Source organism: Mya arenaria, chromosome 9 (assembly GCF_026914265.1).
Source record: "Mya arenaria isolate MELC-2E11 chromosome 9, ASM2691426v1".
Lineage (NCBI taxonomy): Eukaryota > Metazoa > Mollusca > Bivalvia > Myida > Myidae > Mya > Mya arenaria.
The window spans coordinates 34,023,595-34,048,932 of NC_069130.1; the positions used below are offsets into that span (position 1 = coordinate 34,023,595).

Here is a 25,338-nt window from a genome sequence, read left to right on the forward strand (position 1 = left end):
GCTGTTTCCATACTATCAGAAATAAATGGTGCAGGTCAAATCATCCATAAAAACAGTCTATTCTGTACAGTTTTCGTCGCATAGTGATTGTAGGCTCATCTCTACTGATAACAATAGTATTATCTCAGAAAACATATCGTATCTCGGATTCTCATCTTTCAGCGGTGCATGGACCATTTATTTCAATCCCAAAGATCGACTGAATACTGGTAAGATTCAAAAGTAAAATAAAATGTATGGTTTGGTGTTTGAACGAGGTAAACAATTTAAAACATAGATAGATCAACTTCTAGAATATGTACAGATGTAAAAAAATTCAGCTCTCGCAGCAGTAAACTTCTCCAAATATTTTACATTTTCAAATCATTTGGAAGGAAAGATTAGCTTATACAGGTCGCTTTTATTTTAATAATGTTTTCCTTATTTGTTCCCAGTTTTAGTACATTGATGCTTTTTATTATGAAACTCTATGATCTCACAGTTTTAAACCTTTTATTTTATAAGGCAGACTGTATGGTATGTTAATAGTTTCAAACAATGACTGCATCGTATCTTTGCATTAGGTGCTCTGAATGGTAACCCTCCGTCTGCAGATAGAGTTGGGATCTCTTATCATAGAAGTACTTGGGGTTTACCTATACGTTTATTATTATTTGTTTTATTGATAAGTTTCCTCAAGTTAATGCATACTTTGATAAGATTTACCTTTTGCGTTTTATCTTTATTAAGGATTGTTTGGATAAGAGTGAGGTTTGTGCACATAAACTGGTTTAAACCCCCAATAAATTTACATTTTACTGACCGTTCCAAGGCGGCACCTAACAATTCTTGATAAACATACCTATATTTGTATATATAGTATGTATGCACTGTGCTGTTTGTGGAGTTTTGTGCTGTTCTTCTATGTTTCTTGTTTGTAATTTAATGTTCTATGTCTTTGGCGTTTACCCAGTGCCACTAAACCGAGTTTATGTTTAAACTTTTTGCTACTGAGCTTGTTTCTGTAGCATTTGCATAACTATTCAAGTGTAAAAAGACGACATGTACACATATTTAATTAAATTAAATTAATCTCACGCATTCTCTATCACTAGCTAGTTGTCAACAGAACGGTATCAATTACTTCCATATTTCTGTTTCTCTGTTAATTTTCGGAAATGAAGTCAGTTATATCATTTCCTAATACATGAGAAAACCGCCTGGTTTTTATCACGTTCGCATATAATATTATACGATACGCTGTGGCATATAGAGATATTTTAAACGACTTTGTATAACTCCTGATTTTAAAATAATTATCCATTGCACAAATTTCTCGAAGCGGCATACACATAGATACATCCGTATATGGTAGATAATGTACCAAACTAGATAGTGTGCATTCAATATGGCGCCCTATGTCACATTTTTCCGAGGTCTATCTATTAAAACAAATAGAAGAGTGTGGTCCTAGAAGAAAGAACCATGCACGTAAAATAAGAATTATGTTTTTGTTGAAGCAATACATTATCGGTATCACTTTTTTAAACCCGGTCAGACTGGCCGCATTTGTTTTGACTAAAAACTGCTCATAACTGAAAACAGCCTAGTAAACAAGTCACCATATCTGTTCATAGTTTCCCCATCGCTCTCACTCTTCAGAGGTTATTCACTAGTAATCGGAAACAATGCAAAAACACAATATACGCAAGGTTGTTTGTTCTATTTGTGCATTCACTAACCGGAGAAATATGTTGTTGAGGTGTATTTGTTACGAGCATTTCAACTGTCTGCACATTTAATGGAACAGCACATGGGAGTGTGAACGAACGTCAAGGGCTTATCAGGTTTAATGGAATATTTCTGTAGGTTGAAAGAAATAGGATGTTTGTGCAGATATTTTACAAAGGTTGTCGGCTTCGTTGGAATGTTTTGTTTCTGTAAAATCAATCTTAATGGAATGCATTATTATTTGATTGTATGTTTCGGATTAATTCTGTTTTACAATTCGATAAGGTAAAGTGTGCATATAGTTCAAGTTTTGTGTAGTTATAATCAAATATAAGCATCTACTAAATTGACATTCGCATGGTCGATGACAAACTACTTTCACGGTTACGTGTACTTGTGGGCTACGTTGTGTGCAATACTTCACTCAGGTAAGTGTACATTATATCAGTTTTAAATTGCATGTACGCCACGAAAAAAGTGATATATAAATAATGTCTAAATTCGCTATGTCGAACTCTGTTTCCTCGATGCTATGGTTTTGTCGAACTTTTATTCGAATGTGTTGGGTAAAGTAAGACATGATATGTAATTCTTTTATATCGATTGTTCGTTACATCAAAGTGTTTTCCGATATCCCAAAGACTTCGACATAGCGAGATTTGACCGCAAATGAGTTTCATCGAGCTTTCGGTTAAAAGTTTTAACTCAAATTTCGTTAATGATTTTTAAACTCAACATCAACTTTTATATGTACGTGTAGTTACACATACAATTACTCGAGCACGTGTTTTGCAACCACTCTAATGATAGAAATTGGTACCCATTACAGATTTCCATAGTTCTTCCATTTTCTATGATGTACGACAATAACGTCGAGAAACAATTATTTGCAAAATTTAGAGATGAACTCGATGAGCTTAAGTTTAGTCACATTCTCTGTATTGTCTTTCCTTTTATAGGTTATATTAGCAGGACTCCAATTGCATTACTGGAATCTTTTTCGACACCTCATTAGATCAATAACGGACATCTATTAGTTTCCTAGATGAGTGGTGCTTATATTTGGTAAGCATGGCATGAGAGGAAATATACACTGCTTCCCATTTTGATTTCCCATCACGCTTTCTGACCGTGTATTTTCCTGGAAAAATATATTACAAATTTACTTAGAAGAAACGTCATTGTAGAACCCCATTCAATGGTAATTTTATCTTTCATTGGTTTTCGACTCGAAAATAAATACTCATGCTGGTAAAATTCTGAGATCCCTAAAACATATCAGCAAAATGAATTAAGTAAGATTATGAAGCCATTTTCTAGGAATGCCAAAATTTGGCTATGGTAGTTTTAATTCAACAGGTGAGCATCCTTTCAAAGATCAAAAATCTATATCTTAACACATTTCTGATAACAAATTATATGTTATTATTGAACAACATTATTTTTTGTTTGACTTTATTATTAAACAGGTCCAGCTTATTAATTGTTGATAAGCGGTGCAATTGTTATATACACAATAATATATGTTTATGATGCACTCTAATTTTTATTCTATTATTCTCGTTTCATAAAATAAAACTACACGCATATTCAGCCATCTCTGCTTAAAACGAATTTCACCCCTGAGCGCAAACGTCATTTTGAAGTGGACATTCAAATTCCATTTCCATTGACAGACATAGGCAACCCATCGGCGATAAGTTTTATTACCTTCTTTGTTGTGTCTTGTTATGTCTGTTTTATTGTCAGAACACCAAAGTCGGTAATGGACTGTGCTTTGTTTGGCCAACGTGAATCATTAATGACCATCCGTTTGTCTCGTGGAAGATCTATAGTTGATATGTTTAGTTAAGTTTGGGCTCTCAATACTGTGCTTGAAAGATTTTAAAGTTTTTGTCGTTGCTGTTGTGTATTCAAATCAAACGTTTTGATATTTTACTTGAGGATTTCATTCTTTGAGTACGTTTGAAAAAAGAAATCGTCGATTTTAATGTATTACACACTTCTTAAGCTGTTTCCATACTATCAAGCTCATACATGCTCTACAACTAACCACATTTTTAACAGAACGGTTTGAATTACTTCCATAATTTTCTTCTTCATGAAGCATTAACGGAGTGAATTCTCGGAAACAAAATGAGTTATATCATTTGCTATAAGCAGATAAAACCGCCTGGTTTTTCTTTTCAAGTCGTTTTAACCCATTTTTTGTTTCAATGCGCTCTATGTTTAGCAGAATGACGTCGCAACCATAAAAATAGATTAGTTGTATTGCGGTCCGAGTATGAGTTCCTGCTTGTTCGGCTGTTTTCGCGCTGCATTTCTGTATCCCGGCGTTTTATTTTTAGCAGAATATTACTATTTTTACATCGCTATATTTATCACATTAATGTGGGTCAAAATAATGAAGGCTCTGGTAGGAAGGTAACATTAATGATATTCACTCTGAGTTTAGCCCAAGATGTTCCAGAAATTATTACCGACCGCAGGTGTCCCATCGCCAGCAGGGTTTGTTATTATAACCTGGCGTGACCCTGAAGCTTTACTTTTTTGAGATAAGAAACAAATATGATTATTTGTCTGAATGTCAAAATAGTTGAAACTCAGGTTTCGCGCTGCTAATGCTTCAAATACTATGATTTGCCCGCTATACAATAAAAAAAATGCAATTCATTGTATGACTTTTAGGCGGATACTTTTCTAATACGATGTTTTCATTTTTTGGCAGAAAAGCTTCGTTCCGGTGTATTCTTGGCATAGTTTTAGACGTTAGGCTTTCAATTTATATTAGCACACATGCCCTGATACGACAGTAAGTTATGCATACGTTTGGTGAGGCAAAGTAGTTCGGATTAAACCTATAAAACATCCAAAGAGTGCGAATCATTCATAACAGCACTAGTACTATTTCTACAAAGATAATTACATAAAACATTAATAACATTAATTTATCAATAAAACTTGAAAAAGCACAATCAAATTCTCATTCTTAGAACAGACAATTTCCGATAATCTAAAATTAGTTTCTACTTACATGAACTGACCAATAATCTTAAAATAGTTTCTACATACATTAACTGAACACATGTTTGTCCTCACCGCGGGAAAACGACCACCTGATAAACTCTGCCTTTTAAAAGGAATTATTGCTAAAGTTGTTCGTAAAATAAAATTATTTTCCTTAAACAATTAAATGTGTATGTTCATAAAACATGTCTATCGTATGATATCTACTCAAAGCACGGACAAACCTTTAGAAGCGATTGAAAGGGGCATGCTTTATAACCTTAAATACATGGGGATTGGGGATATGTCGACTGAAGTGATAAGCTGTGCCTTTTGAAAGGAATTATTGTTGAAGTTGCTTGTTAAAAAAGGAGATTTTCCTTAAACAAAACGTGTATGTTCATAAAAAGAAATGATATATATATGATGTATTGTACTTTCCTATCGTATGATATCTAATCGAAGCAACGAAAAACGTTTAGAAAAGATTGAAAGGGGCATGCATTGTAACCTTAAATACATGGGGATGGGGATTACGACGATTGAAGTGACTTTTGCATAAACAAAATGACACAATACGCCATAAAATAGATATAGATATGTTTGTTTGCTCGCTCAATGTGTGCACAAGCGCTCTTGGCCATGGCCCTTGGCACAGTTTTCACTTTTATCTATGTGCCCTTCACCCACTCCCATTGTTCAAATACAATTTGCAACTCTCACATATTTGCCCGCAGATAGTCTTTTAGCGCATTCGCGCTTTGATTATACGTACGAGTAGAATATGACACGCTGTGGCATATAGAGAGATTTTAAACGACTTGCGAAAACCAACCAACGTCTTCTTGTCGGTCATTTATTTTAGCAGTCGCAATGTCACGGTAATGTCCGTTTTTGTTCGACAATGTCCGTACCGGTTCCGAAATGTCCCTATTTGTTCGGAAAAGGACAGAAAAAATTACTATACTAGATATAACTCCTGATTTATGATAATAAATTATTGTTTATTTCACAATTTACTCGAAGCGGTAATGGTTTACATTCCACATGGCGCCCTATGTTACATTTTTCCGAGGTATATATTTTAAAACAAATAGTGTGATCCTAGAAGTTAGAGTACCACAAACGTACAATTAGGAATCTGTTTGTGTTTGAATATTCAAACGCCAGCACGAGGAAAGTGATATATAAATACAGTCGAGACTCGCTATGTCGAACTTTGTTATCTCGATGCTATGGTTTTGTCGAACCTTTTTCGAATGAGTTTGGTAAAGTTAGACATGTTCGGTACTTCTTTTTATCTAAATGTTTGTTAAATGGAAGTATTCGCCGAGATCCCAAAGACTTCGACATAGCGAGGTTTGACTTAAGGTGAGTGTCAGCGAGCTTACGAGTAAAAGTTAAACTAAAATTTTGCAAAAAAATTTCGACTGCGACTTTTATATGTATGTGTAGTTACACATACAAGTGCACGTGCATGTGATATTTTGCAGCCAATCTTCTATTAGAAATTGATACCCGTAACAGACTTCCATAGTTCCTTAAAATAATATATTTTTCACTTACAACCCTAACCATATGCTCCAGAACCCAATTAATAAGATGTTAAAAGAAACAGTTATTTACAAAATTCAGATATGGACGTTATGGGCAATAAGTTTAGTTACATTCTCTCTATTGTCTTTCCTAATATAAGTTGCATTAGCAGAACTACAATTGCATTACTAGAATCTTATTGGACACCTCATTAGAGCAATAAACGGACACCTATTAGTTTTCAAGATGAATGATGCTTATATTTGCTAGGCATGGCTTGAAAGGAAAAAGACACTGCTTCTTTTTTTGATTTCCCATAACGTGTAATGATCGTGTATTTTCTTGGGGAAAATATATTACAAATTTATTCAGAAGAAACATCACCGTAGAACCCCCATCCTTCCATTCAATGGTAATTTTAACTTTCATTACGTTTCGACTCGAAAATTAAACCTCATGCTGACGAAATTCCGAGATCCCTCAGAAATATCTGCAAAATGAATTAAGTAATATTCTGAAGCCATTTTCTATTGGTGCCAATGTTTGGCTAGTATGTTTTATTTAATTCAACAGGTAAGCAACCTTTTCACATAAAGATAACATATTTTCAATACCGAAGCATAATTTAATTCAAATATGTTCCTTCTATGAACCTGTTTGTAAGAAGGAGTTGATCAAGGAACTGCTGCTGCTGCTGCTGCTGCTGCTGCTGCTGCTGCTGCTGCTGCTGCTGCTGCTGCTGCTGCTGCTGTTGTATGTGTTTTTTTTATTTTATCTCCTGGAATAAACAATCCATACTTGTGTTTAGCAATGTTTTTTATGAACATTTTGATACTTATAATAATCACGCGATAAGTTTGTAAGTAATTGAAGATACTTTAATTATAGTGTTACATTTTTCTGAATGAAAAATAAGTAAGTACTCGAATGTTTAATATATATTTCAAATATAGTTTAATATACTTGAGGTTTATTACGATCTTTTATATCGTGTATATCATATGTGATGTTAATTTACTTTATTTTCAATTAATGTGTTTCTCGGAAAGCAATTACTTTCCACTTAAACTTTGATATAAGCACAGGGAGTATTTTTGTCGGAGGGTAAAACGTAACCTTAAATCATTACTTTAATGGAAATGCATGTTGAGATATGTGCAGAAAACATAGTATAAAACACAACGTACTATAAATAGATAGTTGATATTGGTGTATGATGCACTTCCCTGTTTGTAAAGACCATTTTCTGTACGACATATCCCCTGATCAGCAATTCCATCTAATGTATGGAATGCTCAAGTACTGGCAACAGTGTGGAATCGATGGACAATTACTTTAATCACATTCTCTCTGTTGTCTCTCTTTATGTCAGTTTCATTGGCAGGACACCAATATATCTGTTGGAATCGTATGCGACGGGTCATTAGTGGAATACATTGACACATATCAGTGGTGTAACATATTATCTGGTCGTTGAGTACTTGATGTATGATATTTTGTTCCACTTTATACTTCATTGTCGTCAAATTTGTTTTAAACTTTGCAGTTATAAATAAGAGTGAGTTTGTGTGCACATGAGCTAGTTTAGACTCCTAGTTAATTCTGTATCAAAGCAGTGACGCCAGCATTTATAATGAAAAATATATACAGTCAAAACACGTCTGCTCGTTGTCGCTTGGCTCGATTTCATCGCTGACTCAAGCTTGATGTATATGACAAATTTTGTTTTTATGTACACTTTTTCGGTTGGCTCGAGAGTCGAGAGACTTGAACTATTTTGGCCGGTTCCTGGGATGGTTTCGAATGCATTGTGTTTTAATTGAGGAAATACTGTATTTGTCGTTTTCAGGACCATCTGGTTTCAAGTCCCTTCAAATATCAAGAAATCTCTAATAAACCGTTTTAACATCATTTACTGTGCAAACATCTAAGGAAAGTAAAAAATAATTTTCCATTCATCCATAATAGTTTTATTCTTTTGTAAACATTCTTTGATTCTTTGTATACGTTGCATTTGTAATAAACATGTCTAATCAGTGTAATTCATTAGCAAAGTTTAGTTTATTTAGAAGAGGTTTACACTGGCTCCCAGTTGGTTTCCATGCGCATATTTAAATTCTTTATTAGTTATAATTGTTTACTGTAAACATAAACTTAGTTAAAATCACATGTTTTATTGTTATGTTAACTAGCTCCATCCACGGCACTAACCTAGTATTCCCAATTTACATTTTAGGTGTAGTCTGCCATGCGAGATAAACTTCCTCCATCCACGGCACTTACCTAGTATTATCTATTTACATTTAAGGTGAAGACTTCCTTTCTAGACAACCTTCCTACACCTACGGCACTTATCTAGTATTTGTTTTTGTTTTTAAATTTTAGATGTTGTCTGCTTTGCAAAATTAAGTTCCTCCATCCACGGCACTAGCCTAATATACTCTATTTACATTATAGGTGTAGTCTGATTGGCAGCTAAACTTCCTGCACCCACGGCACTTATCTCGTAATCTCGATTTACTTTTAAGGTGTTGTCTGCTTTGCCAGATAAACTTCGAGCATCCACGGCACTTACTTACATTCTCTATTTACATTTTAGGTGTAGTTTGAGCTTGCCTTTAACGTGTGTGTAGCTATCGGTACGGTAGCGATGATTTTAATCGGGGTTAAATATATTTTATAAAGAGAACAAGTTGGACAAGTTTTTAAGTTGTGAGCTGATGTATTCGATGACGTATTAATAGTTTAAATCGTTATGGATTGCGTATCGTAATGGAATCAGTTTGTAACGGGGACATAAGGTGTTTACACACTAGGATTTCGTGGAATTTACGTAATTGATGAGACAAAATACAGCTTATAAAATAGCTAAAAAAAATTATAGCTGTTTTGTTCTTTTTTATTACTAAACTCCTCCGCGAATTTCACTCAATACTTGGTTATTCAGGTGATGTTATGCCTTTATTTGAGATTATTGGGTTCTTTGATCAAACGTGAAATTGAATCGCTTAAATTTAAATAGCTGTAGATATTAAATAAGCTTCGATACATACTTGTGCACAGTGGCTCGGGAACAGCAATAATTAATTAGCTCATAGAGAGCTGATATGTTTACCTTCTGTATTCAGTGCTCGCCCATAACCTTCGTATGTTCAGACTTTCTGATTCAGAAGAGGGATATAAACAAATTCTGGTAATCCATAGAGTGCCATTAACATATTTTTGATATGAAAATGTCGTTTTGGATTAAGAACTCATTCAGTAAACGTTTATAAGTAAATAAGTTGTTTTATTCATGTTAACAGCTGAATTTGCTTATCTGACTTACATATCTGTCATCAAAATCTATATTTTAACACAACGCTGATAACAAATATGTTGTTATTGAACAAAACTATTTTTATGTTTTACTTATATTAAATACGTCCAGCTTATTGCTTGCTCATAAACTTAGCATTTGCTGTTCACGCAATATATGTTGATGATGCACTTTAAATTTTTATTCCAATATTCTTGTTTAAAAAATAGAAATTAACACATATTCAACCATCTATCTTCTTAAAAAGAATTCCACCACTGAGCCAAAACATCAATTTTAAGTGGACGTTTAATTTCCATTTTCAGACATTGACAGACATAGGCAACCCATCAGCGATAAGCTTTATTACCTTCTTTGTTGTGTCATGTTATGTCTGTTTGAGTGTCAGAACACCAAAGTCGGTAATGGATAGTGCTTTGTTTTGCCAACGTGATTCCTAAATGAACATCCGCTTGTCTCGTACTTGATATGTTAAGGCTGGCTTCTAAGTATAAGCTTGTGAGTTTATACATGGAAGTGTGAACGAACGTCAAGAGCGTATCAGGTTAATTGGAATGTTTCTGTAAAGTGGAAAGGTAATGAGATGTTGAGCAGATATTTTACAAATGTCAATTAAATTGCTGAACACAACTATGGAATGTTCAGTCCAGAAAAAAATACGCAAACACACAACAGCAGCAGCAACATCAGCAACAACAACAACAATAGTTGCAGCTTCGTAAAATATCTGAAATATCTTTATTGTCTCTCTTTATGTCGGTTTCATTGGCAGGAAACCAATATCTCTGTTGGAATCGTTTGCGACGGGTCATTAGTGGAATACATTGACACCTATCAGTGGTGTAACATGTTATCTGGGCGTTGAGTATTTGATGTATGTTATTTATTCCATTTTATTCTTCATTGTCGTCAAGTTGAGGCTGCGCCTGATATGGCTTACATATTAAACTTTGCAATTATTGAGTGTGAGTTTGTGTACACATTAGCTAGTTTAAACTCCTAGTTGATTATGTATTCTGTCGCTTGGCTCAATATCCTCGTTGACTCAAGCTTGGTGTAAAGGACAGATTTTCTTTTACTCTATGTAAGCATTCTTTGTTGGCTCAAGGTTTGAGAGGCTCGAAATTTCAGGACCATCTGGTGTATAGTCCCTTTACATATCTAGAAATTTCTAAAAGTTAAAAATGTTTACTTTAAACATAAACTTAGTTAAAACCACATGTTTTATTGTAATGTTATTTTTCCTTTTTTTACTAGGTTTCAACTGAAATATTATCTCCCATCCTGATAAAACTTAAATATCTCAAACTATCCTGGAAATTGGCACAGACGCCGTAGGGTGTTGTCGAAAATATTTGGGAGTGATACGATGATTTCGAAGCTGATATCTCTATTTACATAATACATACAAATACCGATGTAACTTGATTGAGTTGGCATTTGATATAGCTACTGCAAACTTGCATTACACTTGCCTATCTCAAGGGGTTTGGCAAAATCAGGTTTATAAAGCAAATTTCTCAATATAACTGTGTTTGGAAATAGATTGCTGTTGTTTTTGCATTCCTTTAAGATTTAAAATCATCAAGTTTAAAGTACAAACTGTTGTTTTTGTCATTTATGATTTTTTTACGGAAAATGTGTTGCGAATTATGAATTTGATCCAATATATTGTGTTCTGTAATATCAGTTGAAGGTTTATTGGAATATAAATGTCTGTAGCCGTTACAAATATAGTAATGGCGGCATACAACATTTAAACATACACAATAACGGTTAAAGAAAGGGTTCATTTATTAGTCAGTGTGAAAAAACAAACAGTCAGTACATGTATTAAGTTTAAGAAATGCTTAAATTTCCAAGGTAGAGTTTTCAATTTCATTCAAGTTATATCTAGCCACATTTCACTGTTGTCTCGTTGAGATGGATACTTAGAATTCTAAGATAACTATAGAAGGCCAGGAAGTTTTCATATTTAGATCTTAGTCAATTGCAAAGTGTACAGCATAACATAAAATTATATCATATTTGAAGAACAACAAGGCGCTATGAGCCTTTTAATGCATGCAATCGAAGAAGTCATTAGTAATATGTTATCGCATGACGTCGTATGTTTCGAGTGTAATATAACTATTTATTATATCCTTTGATGTGGTTTATAGAGATGTAATAGTGAGATAAATTTGATATTTCACTGTTTCAAACAGTGGAAATATCAATTCGATATTTTTCACTGTGTGGATATTTAAGCCCGTAAGCATGTCAAAATAAAAGTAAGTGCGCACTTGGCTAGAACACAATTTTGACGACGCAATACAACTGCTCTAAAATAACAACAATAAAGATTTGTTTATATCCTTTTTAGGCATATAATAAAAAAAATGTTTATTTCTGTGAAAGATTGCAATATATTTTACCTCGTAAACACCAAGAGTGAATATTTCACTCGTGGTTATGCTACTCGGAAAATATAGCTTTTTGGTGTTCACTCGGTGAATATAACACGATCTTGCACTGAAACAAACAATTATGCTTTATAAGATACTTTCTCCAGTGCGATTAACGTGACATTGACGTCATTTTACCATATTTATTAAGCGTCAAAGCAGATTACACTTAAAGAATGAATTGCGGGGTTGATGTCATTATCGGGGTATGAACGCAATTGGGTTGGTCAATGTGTGTGGAGTCCGAAGGAATCCACGCGTACTTTGACCAACCCAATTGTGTTCATATCCCCGATAATGACATCAACCCCGCAATTTATTCCTTATATTTACACCATTAGTTCATTATTTCATTCAAGAATTGTTAAAAGAATTCTTCATTTCATTTAAGAAAACCTTTAAGTAATCCATTCTTACCCATTCTGTAAATAGAACGACCCGACTATAACCGGAAACATCTTTTTCAAATGACGTCATAATAACGCGGGAAAAGATCAACCACTTGAAATCACTTTAAAACGTAAAATTGAAACACTTCTGGTACCATTATATGTAAAATATAATTACCTAACACTTGTTGATCTATATTTTACGGGACCTGCAGACACAATACAACCAATAACAAGATCAATAGTTTTTATGTATACTGTTATGCAATGAATTACGATCCGAACATATCCGAAGATGTTGCGTTAATCGATTGATGAACGCAATTGCCGAAAGGCTGTTCATTTAAGGAATGGAAGTTGAGGTGTAAATATAAGGCAATAACCTAGTATTCTTTATCAACATCTTAGTTGTAGTTTACTTTGGCAAGTAAGCTTTCTCCATCCACGGCATAAACCTATTATTCCCTATTTACCTTTTAGGTGTATTCTGCATTGTTCTTGTTAGATAAACTTCCTTAATCCACGGCATTAACGTAGTATTCTCTGTTTACATTTAAGGTGTCTGCTTTGCCATATATACTTCATCCACTAACCTGGTATTCCCTATTAATATTTTAGGTGTAGATTGCCTTGTTAGATAACCTTCATCCATCCACGGCACTAACCTAGTATTCTCTATTTACATTTAAGTCATAGTATACTTTGCCATATAGACTTCCTCCATCCACGGCACTAACCTGGTATTCTTTATTTACATTTTAGGTATAGTCTGATTGGCAGGTAAACTTCCTACACCCACGGCACTTGTCTAGTATTCTATATTTACATTTTAGGTGTAGTTTGTACTCTCTTTAAAAATGTGTGTAGCCATTGTTTAGAAACGATGATTATAATCGGACTGGAATATATTTAACAACGGGGACACAAGTTGATTAAGTTTATAAGTTGTGAACTGATGTATTCGGTGAAGGCAGTGAGTTTAAATCGTACTGAATTACCAACCGTAGATAAAATTAGATGTTCACATGGAATTTACTTCATTAATGAGACGAAATACAGCTTATAAATAACCTAGTATTTTTTGTTAGGCTGTTTTGTTCTATCTTTATTACTCAAGTTCTTTGCAAATTTCTCTCAAGAGTTTGTTATACTGATAATGTTTTGTGCGTTTATTTGAGATAATTGGATTTTTTTTATCAAACGTGTAATTAAATCGTTTAATAGCTGTGGATATTGAATAAGTTCAGATACGGGGTAAGGGTTAGGATTAATTTCTCTTGCGCACAGTGGTCATAAATTGGCTCAGGAGGAGCAATATTTGATAAGCAAATGGAGAGCTGATATTTTTACCTTCTGCACGCTGTGCGTAGGAGTGGAAATTCCGTGTTCGCCCCTTTTCTTCGTATGTTCATACATTCTAAATCAGGTGAGGGATGTAAACTAATCCTGGTAATCCAAACGATGCCATTATCATGTGTTTGATAGGAAAATGTCTTTTAAGATTAAGTACTCTCTATGTAAACGACTATCAGTATATAAAATGGTTTGTTCAGGTAAATAGCTGAATGTTCATATCTGACTTCCATACCTACTATCAAAACCTATATTTTAACGTTATGCTGACAACAAATATGGTGTTATTAAATAACATTATTTTATGTTTGACTTTATTATTAACTATGGACAGCTAACTGATTGTTATCAAACTGTGCATTTGCTATTAAGGCAATATATGAACATGATGTGCTCTTAACTTTTATTTTCTTATTCACTTTTAAAGAAAATAAATACTCACATATTCAAACATCTATGTATTAAAACGATTTTCACCTCTGAGCGCAAACGTCAATTTTAAGTGGACATTCAATTTCCATTTACATTGACAGACATAGGCAACCCATCGGCGACAAGCTTGATTACATTCTTTGTTGTGTCTTGTTATGACTGTTTGAGTGTCAGAACACCGATGTCGGTAATGGATAGTGCTTTGTTTGGAAAACGTGATTCTTAAATGAACATTCGTTTGTGTCGTGGAAGATCTTTAATTGATATGTTAAGTGTGGGTTCCCAGTATGAATTTGTACGTTTTTAAAGTTGTTGTTCATGCTGATGTCAATCAAACGTTTCGATATTTAATTAATTTTTTGAAGTACGTATAAAAAACACCGTCGATGTACATGCATTACACACTTATTTAGCTGTTTACATACTATCGGAAATTTATAATGTAAGATAAAATCATCGAATCTTGACAGCTTCCGTTGCAAAGTGAGTGTTGGTTTATCAAACGTGTTATCTCAGAAAACATAGACGTATCTCGGATTCTTATCTTCTAGCGCTGCATGGACCATTTATTTCAATGCCAAGGATCGACTGAATACTGGTAAGATTCAAAAGTAAAATAAATGTATGGTTGGGTGTTTGAATGAGGTAAACAATTTGACACATAGGTAAATCAACTTCAAGTGTAACAAGACGATATGTATACATATTTAATTAAATGACTTTATATCTTGCAATTCTACAAGTCTTTCATCAAGCTCACGCGTGCTCTATCACTAGCCAGTTGTCAACAGAACGGTATGAATTATTTCCATAATTCTGTTCTCTGTGAATTCTCGAAAACGAAGTCAGTTATATCATTTGCTATTACCTGAGAAAACCGCCTAGTTTTTATCACGTTCGCATATAATATGATACGCTGTGACATAGGGGAGATTTTGCGAACAGCAACCAACAACTTCCTGTAAGTGTCCAGTCGGTGATTTATTATATCAGTCGTAATGTCTCGGCAATGTCCGTATTTGCCCGGCAATGTCCCTATCGGTTTCTGAAATGTCCCTATTTTTTTCGGAAAAGGACTGAATATATGTCAAGAATTCGGATTTTACAATCAACTATGTAAAAGCCTCATTATACTAGGTATAACTCCTGATTTTATAATTATTATCTATTGCACAATATACTCGAAGCGGCATACACATTGATACATCCGTATATGATAAATAATGTATCGTACCATAGTGTACATTCAATATGGCGCCCTATGTTACATTTTTCCGAGATCTGTCTATTTGAAAAAAAATAGAAGAGTTTGGTCCTAGAAGATAGAGAACCATGCACGTAAAATAAGAATTATTTTTGTGTTATCGGTATCACTTTTTTAAACTCGGTCTGACTGGCCTAATTTTATTTGATTAAGAATAGCTCATAACTGAAAACAGCCTAGTGAACAAGTCACCATATCTCTTCATAGTCTCCCCATCGCTCTCACTGATCATAGGTTGTTTACAAGACTCGGAAATAATGCCAACAACACAATTTATGCAAGGTTGTTTGTTCTATTTGCGGATTCATCAACCGGAGATATGTGTTGTTGAGATTTATTTGTAACGAGCATTTCAACTGTCTGCACATTTAGTGGAACAGCACATGGAAGTGTGAACGAACGTAAAGGGCTTATCAGGTTAATTGGAATATTCTGTAATGTGGAAAGAAATAGGATGTTTGTGCAGACATTTTAAAAAAGATTGTCGGCTTTGTTGGAATGTTTTTTTTTTATATAATGAATGGAGTGAATTATTATTTGATTTTATGTTGTGGATTAATTCTGTTTAACAAATATATAAGGTAGAGTGTGCATACAGTTCATGTTTTGTGTAGTTTTGTGCTATCAATTATTATAAAGTACACGCATCGCTTTAATAGACAATCGGATGGTTGAGAATACATAACGTGTACGTGTATATGTATTGGTGGTCTACGTTTTGTGCAACACGAATTTCCGGTATGTGTACTTTGTATAAGTTTAGAATGACATTTACGAATGCACATGTGAAGTAATATATAAATACAGTCGTTTCTCGCTCTGTCGAACTCTTTTATCTCGATGTTCTGGTTTTGTCAATTTCTTTGGAATGTGTTGTTTAAAGTAAGACATGTTCTGTATTTGTTTTCAAACGACTTCAACACAGCGATATTTGACTGTGATTATCAGCATGCTTACGAGTAAAAGTTAAAACTAAAATTTCGCAAATGATTTTCAAACTCGACTACGACTTTTACATGTACATGTAGCTAAACAAACAGGAACGCGCACACCTGATGTATGGCAACCACCCTTCTGTTAGAAATTGATAACCATAACAGATTTCCAAAGTTCCTCAATTCAGTATTTTGTAACTCACAACCATAGCATATGCTTTAGAACCCAATCAATTAGATGTAAAAAGAAATAGTATTTTGCGAAATTAAGACATGAACTCGATGGGCAATAAGTTTAGTCACATTCTCTGTATTGTCTTCCCTATTATAGTTTACATATGCAAGACTCCAAATTCATTACTAGAATCTTATTGTACACCTCATAAGAGCAATAAACGGACACCTTTAAGTTTCCCAGAGGAATTATGCTTACATTTGCTAGGCATGGCTTGAAAGGAAAAAGACACTGCTTCCCGTTTTGATTTCCCATCACGCTTTATGATCGTGTATTTTCCTGAGAAAATCTATTTCAAATTTACTCAGAAGAAGCATAATCGTAGAACCCCATGCTTCCATTCAATGGTAATTTTATCTTTCATTACGTTTCAACCCGAAAATAATACGCTGGCAAAATCCTGAGATCCCTTAAAACGAATTAAGTATTTCCTGAAGCCATTTTCTAGGTAGGCTAATGATTGGCAAGTTTTTTTTTTGTTATTTCAAAAGAGCATCCATTTTACATAAAGATACATATTTAACGTCACTGATTCAGATGCATGTGTGAGAGCGTGCGCGTGTGTGGGTGTGCGTGCTTGCGTGCGTTCGTGCATACGTGTGTGTGTGTGTGTGTGTGTGTGTGTGTGTGTGTGTGTGTAATAATGCTATTTTAGGGAACGGACATTTCATATTTGTGTTAAGCAATTTAAGTGACATGTGACCCTTTTGATACTTTAAAAATATCACTCCAAAGTTTTGAAAAAAATTGAAGAGACTAGAATTATAGTATATATCTCTTTTACTTAATGCTCTTTATGAAATATGTGTATTAAGCACTTTTAATGTATATATATATATATATATATATATATATATATATATATATATATATATATATATATATATATATATATATATATATATATATATATATATATATATATATTACAAATGTAGTATATGCTATCTGAAAGTTTATAACGATCCTTAATATCGTTCAAGGATATTAATATTCTAAATTTTCAGTTAATGTGTTTCTCGGGAAGGCAATCAATGTTCACTCAAACTTCAGGTAATATTCTAGTTTGTATTTGTGGAAGTTTTACGTTGTTACTTACGTAATGTTTTAATTAATGGTATGTTAACTTAACAGTACAGTTCACACGTATGTGTCTGTAGTATATTTCTGTTTCTGTCAGCGTCATTTGTTTATTCCACCTGCTTCGTACGGCATACTTCAATTATATGGACGATCACAAGTAGTGTTCTAGAACACCTGCAACGTGAATAGTCTACCTGTTACTTGTAGGGCTTTCTACACTTATATGAACGATCACAACGCTACCCAAGTGCAGGAACTCAATAACTGCATATAGAAAATAAAGCAAATATTATTCTTGCACTAAGGTGAAGACAAGTAGTTCTCGGAACACCTCGAATGTTATAAAGCAAACCCAAGTGCAATATAATCCTGGTTGGTAGTATGTAAGCTTAATTATACTCGCTCTAGGGCCTTTCCCATTCGGCTAGTGCTCTGATAAGATTGTTAGTCAGTATAGGTTTTTGGGGCATAGTGCACAAACAGAATATAATCCTGGTTAGAGCTACCCTGCTTCTTTAACGTGCACTGTTATCCATAGTTGTTGGACACACGTGTCATTATCATCAGATAACATTGGATTGCATCTCTCTTCATCATATTTCTTTAGGAAATCCATATTTGTGGAAAACCACTTTGAGGTTATATAACACATCGGACTTTAAATAGAGAGTTTATAGTGGTGTATGATGCACGCCTCTATTTGTAAAGCCCATGTTCTGTACGACATATTCCCTGATCAGCAATTCCATCTAATGTGTTGAATACACGAGTACTGGCAACAGTAAGGAATCGATAGACAATTATTTTAATCACATTCTCTCTATTGTCTCTCTTTTTGTCGGTTTCATTGGCAGGACACCAATATCTGTGTTGGAATTGTATGCGACGGGTCATTAGTGGAATACATTGACACATATCAGTGATGTAACATGTTATCTGGTCGTTGAGTACTTGATGTATATTATGTATTCCACTTTATACTTCATTGTCGCCAAGTTGAGGCTACGTCCGATAAGGATTACATTTTGTTGACTCTGCAATTATTGATAAGTGTGAGTTTGTATGAACAAGAACTAGTTAAGACTCCTAGTTGATGCTGTATAAAGGCAGTTACGCCAGCATTTATAATGAAAAATTTATATAGTCAAACCCCGTTGGCTCGATGTCGCTTGGCTCGATTTCCTCGTTGACCCATGCTTGTTTTAAAGGACAAATTTGTTTTTCTCTATGTAAACATTCTCGGTTGGCTCGAGGGTCGAGAGGCTCGAAATATTTTGGTCGGTCCCTGAGATGGTTTCGATTGTATTGTATTATAATTGAGGAAATACTTATTTGTCAATTTTAGGACCATCTGGTGTCTAGTCCCTTTACATATCAAGGAATTTCTAATTAACCTTTTAACATCATTTACTAATCTTAAACATCTTAAGAAACTAGTAATTGATGTTCCTTTTATCCATAATATTTTAAATATTCTGTTAACATTCTTTGATGCTTTGTATAAATTTCATTTGCAATAAACATGTCTAATCTGTGTAAAGCAATAAACAAAGTTGGGTTTACTTATAAGAGAAAATATACAGTGGTTCCCAGTTGATTTACAAACTCATGTTAATATTCTTTAATAGTTGTAACTGTTTACTGTAAACATAAACTTAGTTTAAACCACATGTTTTATTGTAAGTTATATTTTATTTTTCAATTTCGACTGAAATGTTATCCCCCATGCTGATAAAGTTTAAAATATCTCTAACTATCCTGAAAATTGGCACAGACGCCGTAGAGTGTGGTCGAAATTATTTGGCAGTGATACGATGATTTCGAAGCTGATACCGCTACATACATAATACATACATATACCAATGTAACTTGATTGAGTTGATATTTGATATTGCTTCTGCAAACTTGCATAACACTTGCCTATCTCAAGGGGTTTGGCAAAATCAAATTTCTCAATATGGCTGCGTTTGGAAATTGATTGTTTTCGCACTCCTTGAATATGTAAAATCATCAGGCCTATAGGACAAACTGTTGTTTTTTCATTAATGCTTTTTAATGAAAAAAGTGTTGCGCGTAATGTATTTGATCTTATATCAGTAATTGGAAGTTAAGGATTGTTTGCATATATTTGTTTATAGCCACTTCAAATATAGTAATGGCGGCATTCAGCGTATAAATTTATACATATTCAAGTAACGGAAAGAGAAATGTTTCATTTTATTAGTCTGAGTGAAAAACATATATTTAAGAAACAGTTTACTTTTCAGGGTTACCGTAGAGTTGTTAATTTCATTGCAGCTATATCCAGCTTCATTTAATAGTTTTCTCGTTGCGCTGGACCTCGGCAAATACTTCGAGATAACGAACATTCGATATAACAGAAATACAAAACATGTCCAACTAAACTATACACATTCGAAAAAATGTTCGCTATAACCTGAACATTGAACATTGAGATAACAAAGTTCGACACAGCGAGTTTCGTCTGTATATCTTTTATAACTTATAATTATTCTAATCCTGTATTTTCTAAACGCTTCATGCGTATGCATATAAATATGTATTACTTTTGAGGAATGGTATTAACATCTAATACATTTTTTGCAAGTATATCGTCTAAAATTTCGTGCCAGTATTTTGCGAAATGTAAATATTCTAAAATTTCCATAATTGCGCTCATCTGGGAGCAATTTTGATTCATTTAAAGAAATTGGAACTTTCATGGATATAACCACAGGGAATCGTCTAGTTTGAATCATAAAAGTGTTTCCTTGTTACAGAATTGGTTTTAAAATGGTATAATACATTCAAAATTACCAATATGTTTTATTATGTAACCGCTTTATTTTCCAGAATTATTAAACAAAGTGTATTATTTACGTTCATAACGTTTATGTTCAGTATTGTGCTTTGCCAAAATACAAAAGTTGGCAGAGAATTCCAACCATATCAAGTTTTGCCAAAGTCATTTTCATTTATATTTATGTTTATTACGCTCACTCTAACCATTCTTAATCCTTCAGATTTTAATTCCTGTCATCGGACAATTTCCTAAACGGTAGACACTCAAGGGACATAATGACGCAGACACTATTGTTTTAGATAAGTAAGCGTAATTGTATGGAATATTTCCGCAACAAAAAGGCTTTGAAGTCTGAGGTTGAATTCTAAGTCAGTAAGATGAGCTACGCTCACTCTGACCATTCTTGATCATTAAGATTTTAATTCATGTCGTATTACGAGGGACACACAACGGACAAAATAAAGCAGACACCATTGTTTTAAATAAGTAAGCGTCATTGTATTGCATATTTCCGTAACAAAAAGGCTTTGAAGACATCATGAACATAACAATTATTTTTAATAAGACAAGGTTGAATATTCAATCAAACTTGAGTCAATGCAATAAAGCATGGCAAGTCCCAATGTTTTCTTGCGAGTAAATCCAGCGAATCTAACTTTAGCCAGCGATAAATCAATATTATCTCTTCAAAATTTCTCCTGAGCTATCTTTACGAGACATTTGCTTCACATTACTACTAACACGAGACCAAGAGAGAGAGAGGGAGAGAGAGAGAAAAACTTACTAAACGTTAGGCTGTTTGTGTTATTAATAATGTAGTCAGCGCAATGATTGTTTTACGGAAATCTCACTCCGGAAAACAGTGTTAGTATTTTGTGTCCGTCTAAACTGTCTGCTTATCCCTGTGATATGAATCAACATGGAATCGGAGTAAACAGCAGAAATGGCTGGTGGAAATTATTGTTTTGGAACTAACTTCATGAATGATAATTAATAAGGTATATGTATATCTCTTTGTTGTAAAAACGGCGGTATTCATGAAAACTCTTAAGCAATTTCCTACCTCAAGTCATTTTCCTAATTTTAGATTCTCTTGAGTCATATGAAATAAAATATTCCAAGAATTTTCATTGTACATTTTTTGTATTGCCCTTATTGCAAAAATACAACATACAATAATATTAAAAACACTAGCACATTTATTTTAATTCGAATAGGATTTTTTTAAGAAATCGAATTAAGTAAGGAAATGACTTAGATGTCTTTTGAATACAATCCCTAAAAAATTATGTATGAAGTCTTTTTCCTCTAGCTAATCTTTATAAACATATATTCATCTCATCGTCGTATTTTCTGCAAATAAATTTCAGATAAACTCATGGAGATACTGTTTGAAATGAACAGGTATTGATCTCATTTTAAATTAGGATGAATGGGCAATTAGTCTGATTACGTTCTTTGAAGTTTCTATTATTGATACAGTCTGTTTCATTTTTTATTAGTAAGGCACCAACACCGTTACTGAAAGCTATTTCGATAGGTCATGGCAAACCACATTGACACAATTTCACTACGAATACATTCAGTTTTTGTTTGGTTGCCATCTGTAATTTAGATTGTACTTGGCACAAAAGCAACTAATAACACAACACTACTGAAGTCAAATTGCATTCTCAATTGTCACTCATTTTACCACATAACATGGAAAGTTATTTAAATCGTGTTTTACGCTTTTTAAGCCCGTTTAAAAGCCCGTTTTCCCATAGAATATATTGATTAACACTTTGGTCAAGATTCCGGAGGTCAAGAGTTCAGTTAGAGACTTAGGTTTGATTGGAATATTTGTGTGATATTAGGGTCAGGAGTTGTCGCAGCCGTTTTTTATGCGGAACAGTAGTAAGATTGGTTGTAAAGTGCTACTATTACAACAAGACCATAACAACAACTTTTAATGCATTCAGTCAATTATGCCTATTGCATTCAAACAGATTGGGCGCTATTATTACATGTTCGTGTACGTATGGACTACGTTTGCGTATGGACTACTTTTGTGCTCTACGTAATCCAGGTATGTGTAGAGGGTAAACGTTTAAATCGTCAAGTTGATATCGAGGAAAATTTAATAACCATCTTTATCCTTTGAGACACCGGTTACTAGGTGATAAAACTACGTAGAAAAAAGTGTTTCGTGTCAATGAGGATCCACAGACATTAAAACTATTTGAAGTATACCTGTAACTCATCGAAAACAACCTCGGATGTATGCCGGTACTCCAGTATTATTATGTTTTAATAATAGTATTAATTAATTAGTGTTTAAACATGTATGTTGTTAATATCTAACTTAAAGTTTAACTTGATTGCCAAGGAAGTGAATCATGGCATACATAATTAAGGTTCCCAAGAGTAAAGTTATTAAGTTAAACCGCTAAATTGAGATTACTACGCGATCTACTTGCAGCGTATTTAAATGTAAAGATTTCTGACATTGTAAATCGTCCATATACATCCGAGGTTGTTTTCGATGGAAAGATGGCGGAGGAGTTCCGAATGGCTGCATCGTTTACATGGACGGGTGCCTTCATACCCACCGTTAAATACAACTAGTGTTACCCAACCTCTCTGTTATCAGGAAGGTCGATGCCTCTGTTTGTGTTGGCGATATACAGCCTGTACATTTCTTTACTTCCTATTTAGTTACTAAAAGCACATGCTACGATTCACATTCGCCTGATTGTTACACAGGTAAAATGTGTGTGAAAATAGTGATGATGGCGAGGTTGGCAAACTGTCATATTCATAAGCTATGTTCGGGGTTAGAGTAGTCTTGTGAAAAATGTGGCCACCACTCATCCAAGAGATTGTTGGTTCGAGTCCAACAAGCGGAATGTACTAATGACATTTCAATACTAATTCCAGTCCTGTTTTATATCCAGGAAGCGGTCTCATTACAATAGAGCTTAATGGGATTCGCTCTTATTTTACCAAAAATATATTTTCCCGAAAATACAACTGAAAAGAATACAATAAAAGTATAAACTATAGTCTGGTTTTTGTGGGAAGCGAACCAAATGCATTACCAATATAGCCTGAACCACTCGGTCACAAGGACTCATATGTTTATATCAAACTTTATCGAGGACATTGATAACATGACGTGATTATGTGACCAAACATTATCATGCAACAACCCTTTGACGATCAGTGGTCAGTATCTTTGTTTTAACACTACTAATGATTTTACATTAGTTTTAACACAACTTATGATTTTACAAACTATGAACGAGTCCCTTTAAATAAATACTGAAAAATATATATCTTTTTATAGTCATAATTAACTGTTTTGCCAGAAAATTCCTGCATTTCTGAAGGTCAGTTTTTATTACTATAGATTAAACTGTAACATTATTCCAACTTTGTATATCTCTGGAAAATAGTCCAGATATTTGACTTAACGGATGAAAAGCTGCAGAGTTTGGTGAGACAATCATTGTCATAAAATAACCTACACAAATTCGTATGTTTTTTGTCTGTTTTCCTGAAAATATGTTGATCTGTTTTAAAGAGATGAATAGGTAAAAATGTAAGCGTTTGTCGATCCAAGGGTGAAACAGACGAAAATCATGCGTAAAACACAGACACAGTGTTGACATAAATGTTTGTAACTGATCTGATAAAAAACTATCAATTTTGTACGGGTTATATTTTTGGTGGAAAAGGTTTAAACCGGGTTATATTGTTGGTAAATCTTTTGGCATGTGGTCTAACCCTTCATAGCACATATATATTGAAAAAAAGGTTGCTACAGCTATCACATACACGTGTACTTTGACGTAAAGCTTTACCAGTGTTAAAGTCTAAAATGAGATTGCTTAATTTTGTCTTCACTTGTACTCATTTGATCTCTGATGCGTGTCTTAATTATGCACCCTCCGTTTGATACGTGTATTTTTAAACGTGTACAATTCACACAAACCTAGATGACGTAGCACACAAAAAGAAGTCCCTGCGTACACATACTCTTCAAAATACTATTTCACAACCATGAAACGATGTTTACATAAAGACAGCATAATGTGTTATTATCGACATCCTGGCAGTGAATATAAACGTTTGACCTGAATACTTTGCCCTCCTGAATAAGTGCAATGGAAATATTGGCCATAATATTTCCCTCAGGAGTGAAAAACACTCTGCCTGGATTCGATTTTTCAAGTCGTAGAATCTCCGTCACCTAGGTTGAATGATGTATTGGAATACAATTTGTCGCGCTTTTAACAAAACAGATAATTAAGTTTTTGCGTAAATGGCGAGCATTTCCATTATTTGGCCTGGCTTTTAATGGAAATTGAAATGGTTATAAATGTCATCCGCAAATTTATTCATGATGTGGGAGTGTTTTTTTTAACATACTACATGCTGTAAATAAAACAATATTGTTAGTTTGTAGCGCAATTTTAGCATCAACATATACAGTATACAAGTGATGTTCACATTTGAAGATGATTTATTTCGAAATTGCATAAGACCATTCAATGCACTCATGTTGTAAGAAATCATTAATTAGTCCATTTCCGAGCATCTACATACCATGGGTGATTTTGGTGTTGTCGGTGCCATGCAGCGTATATCGTGTATACTGATGATGAAGCCTTGTCTACTTATTTCATATCAACTTGACCAGATAAAACACGAAATTGTGTCACCATTATGTTGACTTGCTCATTTAAATTGATATGTTGACAGGAGATTTGTCGACATTTAAGGTTAGACACGTGAAAAATAATGAAATCATCAGAGAACTATCTCATGACTAGTATAAACGA

The 25,338-nt window shown here is 33.8% G+C and overlaps 1 long non-coding RNA gene across 1 annotated transcript in view; it reads left to right on the top strand.

Annotated features, from left to right (window-relative positions):
• The first annotated feature begins 1,734 nt into the window (after positions 1-1,734).
• Positions 1,735-25,338, top strand: part of LOC128245568 (uncharacterized) — a 29,079-nt gene continuing 5,475 nt past the window's right edge. The window contains exon 1 of the long non-coding RNA XR_008263184.1: positions 1,735-2,138. This is a non-coding gene — a long non-coding RNA (uncharacterized LOC128245568). The remainder of the gene's footprint in view (positions 2,139-25,338) is intronic.